General features: G+C 49.7%; 2 long non-coding RNA genes across 2 annotated transcripts; one reads left to right on the forward strand and one right to left on the reverse strand.

The window, feature by feature from the left end:
- Positions 1-3,460: 3,460 nt before the first annotated feature.
- Positions 3,461-15,933, reverse strand: LOC121232648. Its single transcript, XR_005931497.1, has 3 exons — positions 15,923-15,933; positions 15,271-15,277; positions 3,461-3,543 (listed from the first exon to the last, which is right to left on the reverse strand). It is a non-coding gene; the product is annotated as an uncharacterized LOC121232648 (long non-coding RNA).
- Positions 8,454-9,488, forward strand: LOC115336360. Its single transcript, XR_005931496.1, has 3 exons — positions 8,454-8,483; positions 8,899-9,223; positions 9,335-9,488. It is a non-coding gene; the product is annotated as an uncharacterized LOC115336360 (long non-coding RNA).
- Positions 15,934-18,138: the final 2,205 nt, after the last annotated feature.

Here is an 18,138-nt window from a genome sequence, read left to right on the forward strand (position 1 = left end):
CTGCTCATTGACTCTTGGGTTGGAATTGATTGACAGAGGTTGCTGGGAAGTTCTAAAAAAACTGTATTGACCAACATGTAACATAGGCAGACCTGAGCAAGGTTTTAGAGCACAGCTAGGAACGAAAGAAAGCATCAGTTAGACATCTAACCAGAACATGGAATGAAGGGAGTTGTTGCCAGAACCCCTGCAGCAAGGTTTTGAGGTATAATTACAGCTCTGTTAGTCCTGTTTTCATTAATTACGAAGTTTGCAGGGTATTCTGCTACCACCAGCAGAACATAGTAGGCAGCTGCTGTTGGAATTTTTTTCTTCCACAAAAGCTTGAGTCTCCTGTTAGACTGCACCGTACAAGGCTGAATGAAAGGGAGAAGTCTGCAGGAGGCAATTAAAGATCTGAAGCCAGAGAGTGGCCTCGCTACTGGCCACAGATCACAGTACCCATTCCTGGGCTTTGGCAGAGGTTCTCCTCTGGACAGGTCTCTTGTGATGAGCGAGGTAACAGCCCCTGGTGCTCGTTACTGCTTGATTAATAGAAATCTGCTGGCTCTGGTTTGTACGAGTATACCCTGACATCGTACTTCAGGCAGAATCAGGCTCAGGTTAACTTCAGTTTTACCTGAAACTAATTACAGTGGCTGAACTGTCGCCTCCATGGGGTGATTGCCTGAGGCAGAGAGGTGATGGTAAGGAACTGCTGATAGTGGTGAAAAACTAAGGGCAGTGACCTCTTTTTTTTGGTACAATCAATAAGAGGGTGTCCACCTGTGGACTTGTAGCTTCTTAGTTTAAATGAGAACAGCCTCTTCCTGAGAAACTAATGCACTGCAGAAGCATCCAAATAAAGTGGTTTTTTCCGCCTAATGGAATGACAAACCCAACTGCCTTATTTAGTTCTATGTTTCTCTCAGATACAAGACATACCTAACTGAAGACATTTTTAGATATCAAAGGGTTCTCCTCCCATGCGGCATGTGTTACATTTAGAGTATCTCCAGGCTGTTGTCTGTATAGACTTCTATTCTGTCAAAGCATAAATCCATTCAAAACATTGTGGCTCCTCCTGTAACACAAATATTAATATTTTGTACCAGCCGTGGAAACTGGTTTGCTGCTAGGTGACTGTAAAAGTGAGATTTGATAACTAATTATTAGAAATCTTATACTAACACTATGATTGAAACAATAGACAAAAGTATAGCCAAGCAATTAACTAGTGGAGGTAGTTACTAATAAGTTTTGCAGTTCTTTGCTCTTATGACTAGATGTTCCTGTATGCTAGATGAGAACACTGTTGAAACTGACCACATGTGCTTGAAGCTGCGTTAAGCTTCAAGATCAAAGAACAAGGACAAGAATAAAGACTTCAAGGACAGCCAACAAGAACTTCAGATGGGTCGGTGGTCGTAAAAGCAGCCCTTCGACTCAAATGGATCCTTCATTGCGCATGATCGGATGTAGGCAGTACTGAGATAATCAGTTGCAATTATTTTTATGTATATGTATACTAATCTGATTAATATGCAATTAGTTATTCTATATAACCTGTTAGTGCTAAAGCTGTGGTATGCACGCTAGGTGGAACTATCCCCCATACATCTAGTGCTGCAATAAAGAACGCCTGCTTTCTAAAACTCCAAAACGAGTCTTAGAGAGTTTCTTCAGCCGGCTTTTCGGTATCAATAGCTGCTCTTTCCAAGACTGTTTCATGTCTTACACATTTTTGAACATCTGTGTCAGGACTAGATTAGACCTTTCCAAGAACCCCAATGGGTTTGATGTTACCAATGCCTACCTTCAACTATGTTCCCCCTTATTCCTATGACTTTCGCATCTCCAGTGTTTTGTTAAGTTGGTATATAATGAAGGAAGGCAGTAAAGTCAGTTCCCTGCTCCTTTAAGATTTCTTTGGATGTTCCCACCCAGATAAAAGCTTTATGGCTCATTTGCTATTGCAGTAGGCTTAATACACCCTCTTGAAAACCATTGTTTTCACAATCTTTTACAATCTTAAGTACAAATCTAAGACAGATGAATGTGTTAAATATATTTATAAACCCAACACCATTACATTGGCCTTATGCATAAATCTTCAACGTTTTTCAATAGTATAAATGACTGCTTTGTGGATAGATAGGATTATAATCTCTCCTCCCCACATTCTTGCTTTGAGTAGCATAAAGACACATATTTGTATATCACATTCATCTAACAGATTCCAAGGGAAAGAATTTATTCTTGTAGGAAGAACTGTAGTAGGTTTTATACTAGCAGGAATTTTGGCCATATTTTAAAATAAAACTATATAGCATATGTCCTGGTTTCAGCTGGGATAGAGTTAACTGTCTTCCTAGTAGCTGGTATAGTGCTATGTTTTGAGTTAGGTATGAGAAGAACGTTGATAACACTGATGTTTTCAGTTGTTGCTAAGTAATGCTTAGTCTAAAGTGAAGGATTTTTCAGCTTCTGATGCCCAGCCAGCAAGAAAGCTGGGGGGGGCGGGGCACAGGAGGTTGGGGGGACACACAGCCAGGGCGGCTGACCCAAAGTGGCCAACGGGGTATTCCATACCATGGGACGTCAAATCTCGTATATAAACTGGGGGGAGTCGGGGCAGGCGGGATCGCTGCTCGGGGACTAACTGGGTGTCGATCAGCAGGTGGTGAGCAATTGCACTGCGCATCATTTGTACATTCCAATCCTTTTATTATTACTGTTGTCATTTTATTAGCGTTATCATTTTCATTATTAGTTCCTTCTTTTCTGTTCTATTAAACCATTCTTATCTCAACCCACAAGTTTTACTTCTTTTCCCGATTTTCTCCCCCATCCCACTGGGTGGGGGGGAAGTGAGTGAGCGGCTGCGTGGTGCTTAGTTGCTGGCTGGGGCTAAACCAAAACAGCATATCACACTGTGGTGTGAGTCACTGAGTTTCTGTATCACGTAGTTTACATGGGAAAGAAGGGATCATTTAAAGTTTACAGTGTTAATTAAGGTGGTTGCAGTGCCATTTAAAAATCACTTGAAACTGCAATTTCTTTAAAAATTAATTTCCAGAAGGCAAGCAATATAATGTCTCATGGAGGAATTCTAGAGCTGTAGTTCCCTCTGGTGCATGAACAGTTGTGCTTCTGGCATTTGTTCAGACTATCTCCTGTGATATTCACATATGGGCCTCATTTACGTGGCAGTTACACAGGTGATAAGAGAAGGAACATAAAGCACTTGGCAAAGAGCAGCAGTGAGTGACAATCTGAACAATTCAGATGAGCTGCAGTTTATTCACTGCCTGTATCTGGGGACTTCCTGGGAGACATCAGAATGTGTTCAAAATCGTATCAATTAGTCCTAATATTGATTGTAGAGAAATTCCATGCGGGGACGGACGACAGGACACCAATATGATGATCAAAGTTGCCAGTTTATTAGTCATAGCTGATTATTCTTATACTATTCTCTAAGTTCCTCTAAAAGCTCTGATTGGTTGCTGCATGCAAGCATATAGTGTCCACGCGCATAAACATAAGATATAATTGGTTATACTAACTCTGTACACGTGCATAAACATAGGACATAATTGGTTATATCAACTAAAACATGCGAGACTTGTCTCAATCTAATTGGTCAAGATAAACTGCCGAATTGAGGTTCTTTCTGCCAAGTTCCCTTTATTGTGGAATGCGCACCTGTGTTCTTCTAATTGGTATCTTTCTTTTTTTTGTCTTCTTGTTTATTCTGTTCGAGGCCTTCTAAAGGTGTCTGGAATGCTCTTGCGACCGTTAGCTAAATATGTTCCCACAATTGATTTTAAGAGTTCAAATCGCTCTAACTTTTAAAGGATGTGTTGTATTTCGAGCTGACCTGTTCACCTAGAGTCCTCCTTTAGCTCAACTACTATCCCTTATTCTGACTGAATTCCTCTCCTTTCTCCTGCGCTATTTTTTTAATAATGCTGAAATACAATTTGGGATTTTTTTGCTTTTCATATGTGTTGTCATAAGCATCTCGTGTTGCTCAGGAGATGCCCCCCAGCGCTGCCTGCAGGTCATTCAGCATAGTGATGGTACGGGGCCAGCCCTGTGTCTGGAGGCTCCTGGCTCTGTCTGCAGTGGGTGCCTTGCAGGTGCAGCAGCAAGGGCTGTCTGGTGGGGAGAGCCTGGGGCCAGAGGGACCGGGGATGTTTGTGCCCTGGGGAGCCCGTCCCAGCACAGGAACAGAGGGGGAACAGTGCAGAGCAGAGCCTGAGCAAGAGATGTGGCACCATCTGCAACGCTCTCCCCACACACACACTGTGGGGCAGACAGTGTGGCTTCTCTGTTGCAGGTTATCCCAGGTGAGTTACCTGCTGTGGATTATCCTGGGTGGACCCACTGGGGTAGGTCATTCTAGGTGTGTGTCCCCAGGCATGATTTTACCCACGCATACCTCGCTGTCCGTCCCGTCCCCCCCTGCCCCCCCGCCTATCCGTGTCCATCTCCCCTTGCCTCTCTGCCCCAACTGCTTTCAAGGTGAGTTTTTCCCTGTGCAAGTTTCTTCTTTTTTCTGTGACACCCCCCCACATCTGCTGCCCTTCTATCTTGTGCCCCTCTATATTCCACCCCCCACCCCCACATAACCCCTCTGTCTCCACACCTCTGGGGTGCTGCCTGCACCCCCCCACCTGCCCATTGCCACCCACCCAAACTCCCTCCCCCCCCTTCCCTGCACCCCACCCCACTCCTCACACCAGCCCACCAGTGGGCAGGCTGGGGGTGCACAGAGAGCTGGGAGGAGACCCAGCAGGGACAGCTGACCCCAGCTGACCAAAGGGATATTCCAGACCATATGACATTCATGTTCAGTAATAAAACTAGGGGGGACGTTGGCAGGGGGGATGTTCAACCCACCAGTTTTCTTGCTTTCGCCTTTCTGATTCTCTCCCCCATCCCACCAGGGGTGGGGGAGCAAGTGAGTGCTTGTGTGGGGCTTTGTTGCCAACTGGGGTTAAACCATAACAAAAGGTTCTGCTTGGCTAAAGCTTGAGGTTCTCCATGTTATTTCTACCATCTTGATAGGCCATCCTTGTTCTTCATTGCTGCTTTATAGCGCCTTTTGCTCTGTAAGCAGCAGTACTCGTGCCCTGCAAGCATTCCTATCTCCCAACCACTGGGAAGTAACTTGGCCAAAGGCAAAGAGCGAAACAACCACTGCACAATCTACAGCAATTCTGCCTCTTGAGGGACACAGCAGGCCCATTTCTCTCACCTCTTACTCTGTCCAGCTAGGCTGGAAAGTTCAGTTGTTGCAGAAACTGCTACACCCTGTGCCTCCCCAGGTTGTCAGCTTGGCCCTGCGTACAGGCTGCGGAGGTCATCCACTCTGCACGGGACATGGGGACCCTGGAGAGCTTTACACCAAGTCGTTCGTTTCCCTTTGGGCAGCAGTGGTTCTGCCACTGCTACAGGCAGCCACTTTCTCCAGGGCAAGGGGCTGGGATGACAACAGGCTGCTGTACACTCCAGTCAGACTAAGACACTGTTCTCTGAGGACCCGGTGCAGCAAAAGCCAAGGCACTTTCTGCATTGCCAATGGCTCTTCACAAGAGAACTGTGCTCTGGCTTTAGCAGAAAAAGGTGTTGGTCACAGGCAGCCACATAGCACTGTGCACAGCTTTTTGGCAGGTGTCTTGCTTATTCAAGTAGTGGCATATATCTTGCCTTGCAGTGTTGATGCCAAAACAATCAGGGGTTCTACAAAAGCCTTTTGATGTCAAAGCAAGATGACAGCTAGATTTCTACCAGCACTGTATTTCAGCTGTGTTGCTAGCTGAAAATGGCTTGCAGGCCAGGAGATCTTTAGAGGGATCTGAATGAAAGAAACTGAGTGTTGAAGGGTTTGTTTTAAGGAGGCAAATTAGGCAGCCAAAGGAACTCAGGTGCTCACCTGACATGTTGGCAGAACGGCCTATCCAGCCTACTAAGTATTGCATGTTGCAGGCAGCAAAGTGCAACTGTGACGGTTGCTGGCAGGAGCGGCAAGGAGTGCAGAGCTACACTCCTGTACAGAGCAAAGATGGAACCTCCAGGGCTCTATGGTCATCTGCTGAGGACATCTAATATCCCAACATGCCTCTTTGCTTTCCCTGCTTCATGTCTAATTACTTTGCATGCTGGAGGGCAGGGTGTCTTATCTAAGTGACAAACCCTGCATAGGAAGCCTTGTGTATGTGCGGAGTTAGGAGAGCAGAGTGCTGATAGCACAGAGGTGAGGAAAGGTGTAAACACCACGGCAGAGCCCCAGGGCATCACCAGGGTATCACTCATTTGCAGATCAGCCACTTGCATCTGGTCTGCTCTGATGCGCTGTTTCCTGCTAAACAGAGCTGACCCTCTGGCACAAAGCAGCTTTTGGTCTCTTCTGGCCTGCCTTCAGGATGTCACCTGTGTTGCCTTATTTTTTAAAATCTCTCGCCAGCATCTGTTGACTCACTGCTGTTACTCCCACAACCCTGATGCCTCACGCAGACCCATACAGCAGTCCCTGGGGCTTGCTCCAGGGCACCCCCCCCCCCACCCTTCGCAGGTTCCCTGTGCTGCTGTGGTGGGGTGACCCTGGCTGGATGCCACCTGACCTGGACGCCAGGTGCCCACCAAAGCTGTTCTATCACTCCCCCTCCTCAGCTGGACAGGGGAGAGAAAAATATAACAAAGGGCCCGTGGGTCAAGATAAGGACAGGAGAGATCACTCACCAGTTACCGTCATGGGCAAAACAGACTCAACTTGGGGAAAATTAACTCAATTTATTACCAATCAACCAGAGTAGGGTAATGAGAAATAAAACCAGATCTCAAAAAACCTTCCCTCCACCCCTCCCTTCTTCCCGGGCACAACTTCACTCCTGGATTCTCTACCTACCCCCGCCAGTGGCGCAGGGGGATGAGGAATGGGGTTTATGGTCAGTTCATCACATGTTATCTCTGCTGCTTCATCCTCTTGAGGGGCAGGACTCATCACACTCTTCCCCTGCTCTGCCGTGGGGTCCCACCCACGGGAGACAGTCCTCCACGAACTTCTCCAGCATGGGTCCTTCCCACAGGCTGCAGTTCTTCACGAACTGCTCCAGCGTGGGTCCCCGTGGGGTCACAAGTCCTGCCAGAAAACCTGCTCCGTGGGCTCCTCTCTCCACAGATCCACAGGTCCTGCCAGGAGCCTGCTCCAGCGTGGGGTTCCCACGGGGTCACAGCCTCCTTCGGGAACCCACCTGCTCCGGCGTGGGGTCCTCCCCGGGCTGCAGGTGGATATCTGCTCCACCGTGGACCTCCATGGACTGCAGGTGGATATCTGCTCCACCGTGGACCTCCATGGGCTGCAGGTGGAGATCTGCTCCACCGTGGACCTCCATGGGCTGCAGGGGGACAGCCTGCCTCACCATGGTCTTCCCCACGGGCTGCAGGGGAATCTGCTCCGGCGGCTGGAGCATCTCCTCCCCCTCCTTCTTCACTGACCTGGGGGTCTGCAGGGCTGTTTCTCTTACATGTTCTTGCTGCTCTCTCTGGCTGCAGTTTCTGTGCCCCAGCAACTTTTTTCCCCTTCTTAAGTACGTTCTCCCAGAGGCACTACCACCGTTGCTGATGGGCTCAGCCTTGGCCAGCGGCAGGTCCATCTTGGAACCAGTGGGCATTGGCTCTGTTGGACACAGGGGAAGCTTGCAGCAGCTTCTCACAGAAGCCACCCCTGTAACCCCCCTGCTACCAAAACCTTGCCACACAAACCCAATACAGCTGCTTGTCCTCTCTAGGTAAAGGGTTGTGGGGCAGGGACAGAAGCACCCACCCAAATTGTGTATTCTTTGCATTTGACTGCTGTAAATGCTCCAGCCCTCGGGTGCTTTTTGGAAGGGAGGCAATGAAGGTGACTGCCCGGGCTGCGAGCGGGGAAAGGGCAGGGCAATGTAAGCCCCGTGCCCCCAGTAAGTAGTTACCGCCTGTGGCTGGTCTCTACTGGGCTGAGCTGTCAGTCGTCTCTCATCCGGCTGATGCTCGGAGAACAGTCGTTACGGGGATGCTGCCGCCCGGCGGCCAAAGGTCGGTACTGCCGTTTGGGAGCCGCGCACGCGCGGCGGTGCCCCTGTCCTGCGCGTGCCGTCCGACGGTAACGGCGGTGCGGCACCGGCGGGAGGTGCCGCCGCGCTCGCTGCTTCCTCCCGGGGAGGAAACGCCGCCGCCGCCCCAGGCGCGCGGTGCGGGCGGGCGCTCGGCGCGCAAAGCGCGGAACCGCCGCGCCGGCACCGGACGGGTGCGCAGCGCCGCCGCCGCTCTCGCCGCTGCCGCCTCGTGGCCTAGGCGCGGTACTGCAGCCCGGCGTCCGCGCGCCGGCTCTGGCCCCTCCTGCCCGCCGTCAGCGGCCGGCGCGTGCGCGGTCCGCGGGAGCAGCGCGGCGGCGCGCGGGGCGCGGGGCGCGGGGCGCGGGTCCGGGCGGCAGCGGGCGAGCGCCGGGACCGCGGGTGAGGCGAGCGATCCCCTCCGGCGGGGGCGAGCCGGGCCAGGGCAGCGCCGGGGAGTTCCCCGAGAGCCGCCGGTAGAAGGGAAGAGGGGACGGAGGCGCGCACCCCCCAGGCGCGGCCAGCGGGCGCCTCCCCGAGTCGCCAGAGCTCCCCCGGCCCCGCTCGGCCCGTGCGGCTGCCCCCAGCTCCAGCCCCTCCCCTGGAGCCTGTGCTGTGGCCGCAGGCAGCCCCCGAGCCCTGTCGTGAGGGCAGCAAGCCGGCCCTGCGGTGTTCTCGAGTCTCCCTCAACGTGGGTGCCGCTAGCAGCGGCGCGGGGAACGAGCGGCGTCTGCGGAAGCCCCTGCGGAAGGAGGGGGCTCCGGCCAGGGTCGAGCTGCGGTCATAACGGTCACTGCTGCCTCTTTCCCTCTCCCAGAGGCCAGGCTGTGGGTGCGGTTGTCCGTTCGTCCCCCGGGGATGCCGTTGAAAGCAGCAGCCTCAGGCTTGCGTGGGCTGTCTCTGCCTGGCCTCCCTCTCCTCGCGGCGCGGGAGCGCAGAGGGACAGGCGGAGCGCTTACTGGCTGTGGGCAGGAGCTGCTGAAGCTGGAGAGGCCACAGAAGGGTAAAGCTGCTGAAGAATAAAATAAAGAGGATCCAACCAGCAGCTGCAGACAGGAGACAGCCTGCCTCTCCAGGTGAGGATGGATCCTTCTTAGTGTAGTCCTCAGCAGATCTGATCACCAACGTGCACGGCAGCATCTGTATGTGTAACCAAAAGCACAGTACAGCCATGCAGTGTGTGTGCATGTGAGGCTGTGTTTCTAGGAAGCCTCATATTTTAAGAGCTGTAAGATACCAATCTATTCTCTGAGGTGGATGACAGTCAAGTGACTGCAGCTACAGAGGAGGAAGGGAGAGGGAGAGAGAGAGAGAGGGACATGTCTGAACTGTCAAATTCTCCCAGCAGCTCCAAGAGTGGGAGGTACAGTGAGTCCTGGACCCCTGGGGCTGTGTCACCCCTCTTCTGCATCCTCATCCCTCCCTGCCCCCACCTTCTCTTTCTCTCACTGCTTTAATTTTTTTGTTTTTCCTTCCTGCACTTCTCCCTCTCTTGTTCTCCAAGTCCCCCTCTTTCTCTGTTGTTCTACCTCTCTGTTTTCTTTTTCTCTCTCCAATTCTGTCCTGTCCCATCCCTCTTTTTTTCATCCTCTGTCCCCATCACTACTTTGTCTTTCTCCATCTGTCTTCTTATCCCAATCTTGTTAATTCCTCCCTGTCTGCCCTTTAGCCCTTCACAATTCCCGCTTCTCTCACCTGTCTGATGCTGTCTCTATTTTTAAATTCCTTTCTCTGCCCTGTATTCTAGATACACTTTTACTTTCTTAGATTCTCTTGTTCCAGGTCCCTGTCCCTATGTTTTAACTTCTTCCCTCCCTGTCCCATAGCCCATTTTTGTCTTTATCATTCTCTCTCTGTCTGGCTCCCTGTCCCTATTCTTTATTTCCCCTCTCCCCTTTAGATCATCAATGTTTTTGGTATTTCTCAGTCTCCCTCTTGTCCACCTCACTGTCCCCTTTTTTAATTCCTCCTTCTGCCCTGTGGCCCATCCCTAATCTTTGTTTTTCTCCATCTCTCTGTCTGGTACCCTGTCGTGGTTTCAGCCCAGCCAGTAACAAAGGACCACGCAACCGCTCGCTCACTCCTCCCGCCCCCCTCCGGTGGGATGGGAAGGAGATGGAGGAGAGAAAAGAAAAAAAAACCCTGGAACCTCGAGGGTTGAGATAAGGGCGGTTTACTGGGACAACACAAAAAAAAGTTACAACAACAACGGTACTAATGGAAGAGTATACAAAAAGAGTGATGCACAGTGCAACTGCTCAGCACCCGGAACCCGACGCTCCGCCACTTCCCCCACTGAAAGTCGAGACCACCCCCTGGCCCACTCCCCATTTATATACTGGGCATGATGTCACATGGTATTGAATAGCTCCTTGGCTAGTTCAGGTCAGCTGCCCCGGCTATGCCCCCCCCACCTCCCAGGTTCCTGTAAAAATTAACTCTATCCCAGCTGAACCCAGGACATTATCCACCCCTTATTCTATACCATCTACATCATGCCCAGATCCTACATTTTCCAATCAACCACTACCACTTTCCTTGTCTTATATATATATATATGTATGTATATGGACACACCCCCCACCCCACACACACACAAATAGTATTCCCTTAGTTGATGGGCTATCCCTCCACTGTGTCCATCAATTTTATTTAGTCCATGACTTTGGGGCTCCACCTGTTGTAATAGTTCTTCAGGATAAGAGAGATGGTGTGAGGTGTTGGGTTGTTGTATGCTGCCTCTGGAACTTACGGCTGGTACATTTGGTGCAACCCACACCCTTGGTCTGCAGGTCGAAGATGTTGATCTTGAGGAAATTGCTGGGCGCCAGTTCAAGTTCTATCACTGTTGTACTTGGCTCAGTTTCAAAGTCCATCCTTCAGTCATTTGGGTAATTCTTACAGTAATACCCTTGATATGGCATATAGACACTATAGATACAATGACATACATTGGCAAGTTATTTAGCAGTTAAATATCATATAGCCTAGTTCACTGGCTATTCTCTCCCAAAATCAAATCTCCCTGAGGTACACAGCGAACTTCCCCATCCTTCTGCATCACCCACCAGGTGTACCCAGGTCCCTGAGCAAAAAACAACCCCTTGGATGGGTTTGTCTTGCATTGAGGGAGAACTAACCCAGACTGTCTTTCCTAACATACTCCTCATGTGCACTAAGGGACTTTTATCCCTTCTACAGTATGTGGAAGTCTTGGTGTGGCGGGGCCAGCCCGATTGGTGGATCCTCTAGTATTAACTAACCAGGGTGGCTTTTGTTAAATGTGTATCCCAATGTTTGAAAGTTCCACCCCCCATTGCTCTCAAGGTATGTTTTCAGCAGTCCATTGTATCGTTCGATTTTTCCGGAGGCTGGTGCATGATAAGGGATGTGATATACCCACTCAATGCCATGTTCTTTGGCCCAGGTGTCTATGAGGTTGTTTTGGAAGTGAGTCCCGTTGTCTGACTCGATTCTTTCTGGGGTGCCGTCTTGCCATAAAACTTTCTTCTCTCAAGGCCCAGGATAGTGTTCTGGGCCAGTGGCGTGGCGACACAGGATATGTTTCCAGACCATCCAGTGGTTGCTTTCCACCATTGTAAGCACATGGCACTTGCCTTGGCAGGTTCGTGGGAGTGTGATATAGTCAATCTGCCAGGCCTCCCACTGTTTATATTTCATGCCATCGCCCTCCATATGACAGGGTGGTTTAGCCGCTTGGCTTGCTTAATTGCGGCACATGTTTCACATTCATAGGAGATAACCCATGTGCGATAGTGTCCATGGTTAAGTCCACCCCTCGATCACGAGCCCATCTATATGTTGCATCTCTTCCCTGATGGCCCGAGGTATCATGGGCTCACTGAGCCATAAATAGCTCACCCCTACGTTGCCAGTCCAGGTCCACCTGAGACACTATCAAATCATTGGTGGCCTGATCTGCTGCTGGTTGTTTTGATGTTCTTCAGTGGCCCGACTCTTGGGTACATGAGCATCTACGTGGTTTTGTACTTTTATCCACTAGCTTCTCTATCCGAACAGCCAATATCCTTGCCACAGTGGGCAGCTCCAGATGAGTTTACCTCTGTGCTGCCAGCTGCTCTTCTTCCATTGCTGTAGCCACCCCCATAGGGCATTTGCCATCATCCATGAGTCAGTAAGAGATAGAGTCACTGGCCACTTCTCTCTTTCAGCAATGTCTAACGCTAGCTGGATGGCTTTCACCTCTGCAAACTGACTCGATTCACCTTCTCCTTCAGCAGTTTCTGCGACCAGTCGTGTAGGACTCCATACAGCAGCCTTTGCCTGACTGTGATCTAGCCTCATTATGTATATAAATCACTCGGTCTGTTACACTCTGTAAATTTGCCCAATTGTCTCGAGCCCACTCTTCCCCAGGCGGGGAGGGTCGAGCTCCATACTTGCCAAGAGTGCATAAAACGAGTCAAGATTTTTACTGATGGAGAGTTTTTGATAACCATTTTTTTTCAGTCATTTTTGTTGCAAAGGGCCAAACTCACTTCGGGGAACGTCAAAACTTAGTTACACCACACACGCAACAACTGCTGTGTCGCCCTCTTCTTCCTTCCCCGAGTGGCTGAAGGGACCAAAATCTCACTTCGGGGAGTCAAAACTTAGTTTGCTCACAAGTGCAGACTTTCTGTGCCTGGTCCCCTCAACTTCCCCCGAGTAGTCAACCCTCATCTAATGAGGACAGTTCCCCCCTTTTGCACTAAGAGATCCTTGCACTTGATCCTGATAGACAGAGCCCTACAATTACGAGTAGTTGGGGTGAAAATACACTGAGGTGTGTGCGGTATGTGCGGGAATTCCCTAATCGACCCCCTTGCTTTCTGGGAACACCTCTCACCCTTTCAGGTGTAGGGCCAGGTGCGGCTGTGGAACGAAACGTTCTTCCCCTGTTACAAACCACACAAAACCTGCCACCCCTCTGTCTGTCCAGGATCCTGTCCGTGACGCCAGTTTAATGTCACGGTCCACTCGGTGGACTCGTGATGGTTCGTTTTGCTACGGATCTTCGAAAGTGCAAAATTAAGGTGACCCAACACCAAAGGCGATAGCAGTAATCACACAGTAAAACTTTATTGTATTGCCTGTGAAGAGGCACGTGATAGTTAGAGATGGGTGAAAGAAAGGAGAAAAGTAAAGTGTTAAGTTTAGAGAGAGGAGAAAGAGAGGTTATAGCTACCACCACTGATCTCAAGACGTCCTAACGGTCCCGGGTCCAGCTAATGCTGCGTCGTCAATCGTCGTGGTCCTTGGTGGGGAAGCTTCAAATTTCCGTTGTTTAGAAGTCATCTTTTATGCTTAGTAACACACCTTGCTCCACCTCTGCCTCAGGAGTCTCCGTCCTTCTCAGAATACAATTATCATATCTCCGCCCTTCTCGAGCGAGGCTATCACGCAGGGCGCAAGGGTCAGTGTCTGAGGTGTGGTAAGTCTTGGAGGGCGGGTAGCCTTCGACAGGAGGTTTGTGTTTGGTATTATAATGAAGCAAAGTTCGTCTAGAGTTCCATGATTTCTTCATCGATGTTATGGCAAACGGTTGCAATCCATCCTTTTTGACAGTAGGCTATGCGGTTACCCTCTAACGTGCTCTAGCCAGGTACCTTCCAGGAGCCTTGTACCGGCACATTCTGTCCTTGGGATTGGCCGCTGCGCTCCACACAGGCTGTTGTCAGGTAACGTACTGTTCATGTTCCTGATGACAATGTTGAGACAATGCTGATTTTCTGACCGACTCTTACACATACCACTTAGCTGCCTTTGATTCCAGTTCATATTGAAGCTCTAACATATCTGGCACAGCAGCGCTCAGCGGTGGCGTGACTTCATGCAGCCCACGATAATCTACTGTTAGTCTCCATTCCCCATTAGATTTCCGCACGGGCCATATGGGACTATTAAAGGGTGAGTGAGTCTTCCTGATCACTCCTTGACTCTGCAATTGGCAAATCAGCTTATGGATGGGGATCAGGGAGTCTCGGTTGGTGCGATATTGCCGCCGGTGCACCGTCGTGGTAGCAATTGGCACCTGTTGTTCTTCAACCTTCAGCAACCCCACAACCGAAGGGTCTTGAGAGAGACCAGGCAGGGTAGACAGCTGTTCAATCTCCTCCGTCTCCAATGCAGCTATACCAAAAGCCCAACGGTACCCTTTTGGGTCCTTGAAATACCCCCTCCTGAGATAATCTATACCAAGGATGCACGGGGCCTCTGGGCCAGTTGCAATGGGGTGTTTATGCCACTCATTCCCGGTTAGACTCATTTCAGCTTCCAATACGGTTTAGCTCTATGGGATCCCCCTGTCACACCAGAGATACAGATGGGTTCTGCCCCCTTTATAACTTGATGGCATTAGGGTGCATTGTGCACCAGTGTCTACTAGAGCCTTATATTCCTGTGGGTCTGATGTGCCAGGCCATCGAATCCACACTGTCCAGTAGACTCGGTTGTCCCTCTCCTCCACCTGGCTGGAGGCAGGGCCCCTCTAATCCTGGTTAGAATATTCGTTACTCACTTTTCGCACACATGAATCAGAAGTCCCTTCAAGAGGATCAGAAATGAGATCAGCCCATCTACTGCATCTGGGGGACTGCTCACGGGAAACTGGAGCAGCAGTTTTCCAAGAAGAATCCTCTTTTCTGGTTGCTTTTTCTCGCAACTCTCGTACCCGTGCATCCAGGACTGAGGTAGGTCTTCCATCCCACTTCCTCCATGTCCTCCTATCCATGGTCATGCCAGGTAAAAAACCACAGGTTAGCCCGTCGTGTGTACTTTCTCTCTCCTCTCTCTTGGGCAGAGGAATGCTTACTCCCAATAGCTGCGATGCGGGCCTGTACAGGTGGGGAGGAAGACATATCCACTTTGGAATTGCTGGAACTCCTCGGGACAAATTCCTCTACAGCTGAGACCACAGGCCCATAGGGAGGAAGAGAGACTTCCTTTGTATTGCCGGCGAGTTGGGACAGCCAATTCGTCCACCGTTTGTCCATGGCCTTCTTTCCAGGACATTACTGCCAATGAGTTGGCATAGGTTGGTGGTGCACTTCGTAGAAACTTCCACCACATGGGTTGTGTGCATTGGACTTCATCTGGGTCTATGGGTGACTGCGCATTTTCTGGATCATTATAAATCACCTCCAGCACGGCTAATTCCCTCAGGTACTGGATACCTCTCTCCATGGTGGTCCACTTGCCTTGGTGACGTGTAACTTCATCCTTGAAGGGGTATCTTTCCTTTACACCTAACAGAAGTCGCCTCCAGAGGCTGAGGACTTGTGTTTTTCTCCCAATCGCCTTGTCGATGCCCCCTTCCCTAGATAGAGATCCCAACTGTTTGGCTTCCTTACCCTCTAATTCCACACTACTAGCCCCATTATCCCAGCATCGGAGCAGCCAGGTAACAATGTGCTCACCTGGGTGGCGGCTAAAATCTTTTCGCATGTCACGCAACTCACTCAGGGATAGAGATCGGGTGATTATTTCAGGTTCTGCCTCTTCCTCTTGTTCTCGCGATGACCCTGGTTCATCTTGTAGCAGTGCTACATATCAAGGTGCCACGATTAGATCACTGGTCGGCCTGGACCAGGGAAGAGACAGATAACACACATGGTGTGAGTGCCAACTCCATCCTTTATTGCGCAGTTAATTCCTTTTATACTAACAACGGTAGGTGGGATTACTGATATGTCATAGGGAGGCGACGACTAGCCTTCTACCTTTCCGTGACATCGCGAGATCTTCCGAACGGTGTTCCCTACATCTCCCCCTCCTCATGTCCAACTAGCTCCCATTGGTTACACACACTATTCATGCACTGTCCACGCGTCCAGTTGCACTCAATGATTGGCTGCATCAACACTGCACACGCGCATAAACATAAAATATAATTGGTCATACTAACTAAACATACGAGACTTATCTCAGTCTAATTGGTCAAGATAAACTGCCAAATTGAGGTTGTTTGTGCCAAGTTCTCTTTATCGTGGAATATGCACCTGTGTTTTTCTAATTGTTATCTTTCTTATTTTTGTCTTCTTGTTTATTCTGTTCAAGGCCTTCTAAAGGCGTCTGGAATGCTCTTGTGACCGTTAGCTAAATATGTTCCCACAACAATTCCCCCTCCCTTTTTCTATTAGAAGAGCATTAGCAGATCTAGTCACCACCATCCGCGAAGTCAGCCCAGCAATCAGTAGGTGCCAGCTCTACGTGGGCATCCCCACAGAGGCAACGATGGCCTTGCCGTACACCAGCCTGATGCTCTTTGGAAAATCCCGGTATTTGTACATTTGCAGAGGAACAGATTTCAGCACGCGTGGCCAGCGGGTGCTAAAATTCGCCTCAGTTGAAACATAGGGAGCCTATGGCACATGCGGTCGCTGGCCAGACGTGCCGCACGAGTCATAGCCATCGTGTCTGTTGGTTCACGGGCTTTGTGATGTGGTTGCAATGCACAGAGAATCTTGACGTGTTATGTCGGCTAAGGTGACCTACAAGATATATGAACACAATTAATTAAACACAGTAAAAGCAACATTATACCTAATAAAATACACAAGAATAAAAGAAACCCCGATTTTTAACAAAGATACAAACCAACTCCTAAGTCCCCATCCCACAGCTAAATGCTCCAAGCCAAAATGACAGTTTTCTTAATTGCTATAAAGGTCTTGCAGTGCCTTCTTACTTCTGCAGTTCTGTTATCTTGTTTATTAATTGCTCCAGCGTCAGAAATTCGTAGCAGATACCCAAGACGTCACAAGCCAGGAAAGGATAACAGCAATCTGTAAAGAAAAACACTCAAACACTACAAGGTTAGGGCAGGACGAACCATACAACTAGGGACCCATTTCAGTAGCCCTTCAGGCGTCTGTACACAGGCGTACCCCCGCCTGAGGCAACGCAGCTCAAACGGTCCGTCCCATTGGCGTGTCTGGGGATCTCGCACACGGACCAACGGGTAGGGGCCTTTCTCTTCTGTAGTCGTAAAATGTCGTTGCACCGTCGTCTGGTCCAGGTCCCCCCGAATTGTCTGATTTAATGAAGTTAACACAGTTAACAGGAGACGCTGTGTACGGAGAACAGGTGAATTATCCCGTAAGCAGGAGGGCTCCGCCTGGTCCCCCTCCCTAAGCCGATCTAGCAGGGTCTTTAAGGTTCGATGTGCTCGTTCTACAATGGCCTGGCCGGTGCTGTTATAAGGAATGCCATGTACAAGGGCTATACCCCAGATTGCACAAAATCGTTTCACCTTTTCCGCAGTATAAGCTGTACCATTATCCGTCTTGATCTGTTGTGGAATCCCCAGTTGGGCTATGCAAGCACGCCAGTGTTGTACAACCGCCAAGCTATTCTGCTTCCTGTGCGCTGTAGCGAGAATATATTTACTATAGGTGTCTACGGTAACATGCAAATACTATAGTGGCTTAAAGGGAGCGTACTCCGGTCCACTCATGTTGACTGCGGGCTACTTATGCTAACTCTAAATAATCAGGCTCAAAGAAATGTTCCCCCATTTTCTATGAAATCTCCCACAATTTGCCCTTTTCTTTTTTTTTTTTTTTTTTCCGTGCAAGATTCCCTTTATTTCACAAAAGAATCCAACTTATATATGTTTCAACAAAGATCCAGAAAGTACCAACGACTCACAGCCAGTACTACTAGCACAGGAGGGCATATCTGACCCAGCTGGGATGTTTGCCAGTCCTCAGAACAGTTAAAGATAAAAACACTCCATAGACATACTCGTGACTGTCTTCAGCCACATCTTCCCAGGCCTACACAAGGCCATCCTCCAACCTGACCTTGTAAAACTAGTTCGTCAAGGCTTGGCAAACATGCAGCACAACAAATTCTAATGGTCACTCTTGAAAACAAATGCCAGGGTTTCCGAGCTGCTCCCACAATCTCCCCCTTTTTGTTTAGGAACATCAGATTCACGAGGAGGAAGGCAGCGAGGACTCTAGCTTCGAACTGACGCAATCCTCGTACTGCTCCTCAGGTGATTCTGATTGCTGCAAACACACAAATGATT

Source organism: Aquila chrysaetos, chromosome 26 (assembly GCF_900496995.4).
Source record: "Aquila chrysaetos chrysaetos chromosome 26, bAquChr1.4, whole genome shotgun sequence".
Taxonomy (NCBI): domain Eukaryota; kingdom Metazoa; phylum Chordata; class Aves; order Accipitriformes; family Accipitridae; genus Aquila; species Aquila chrysaetos.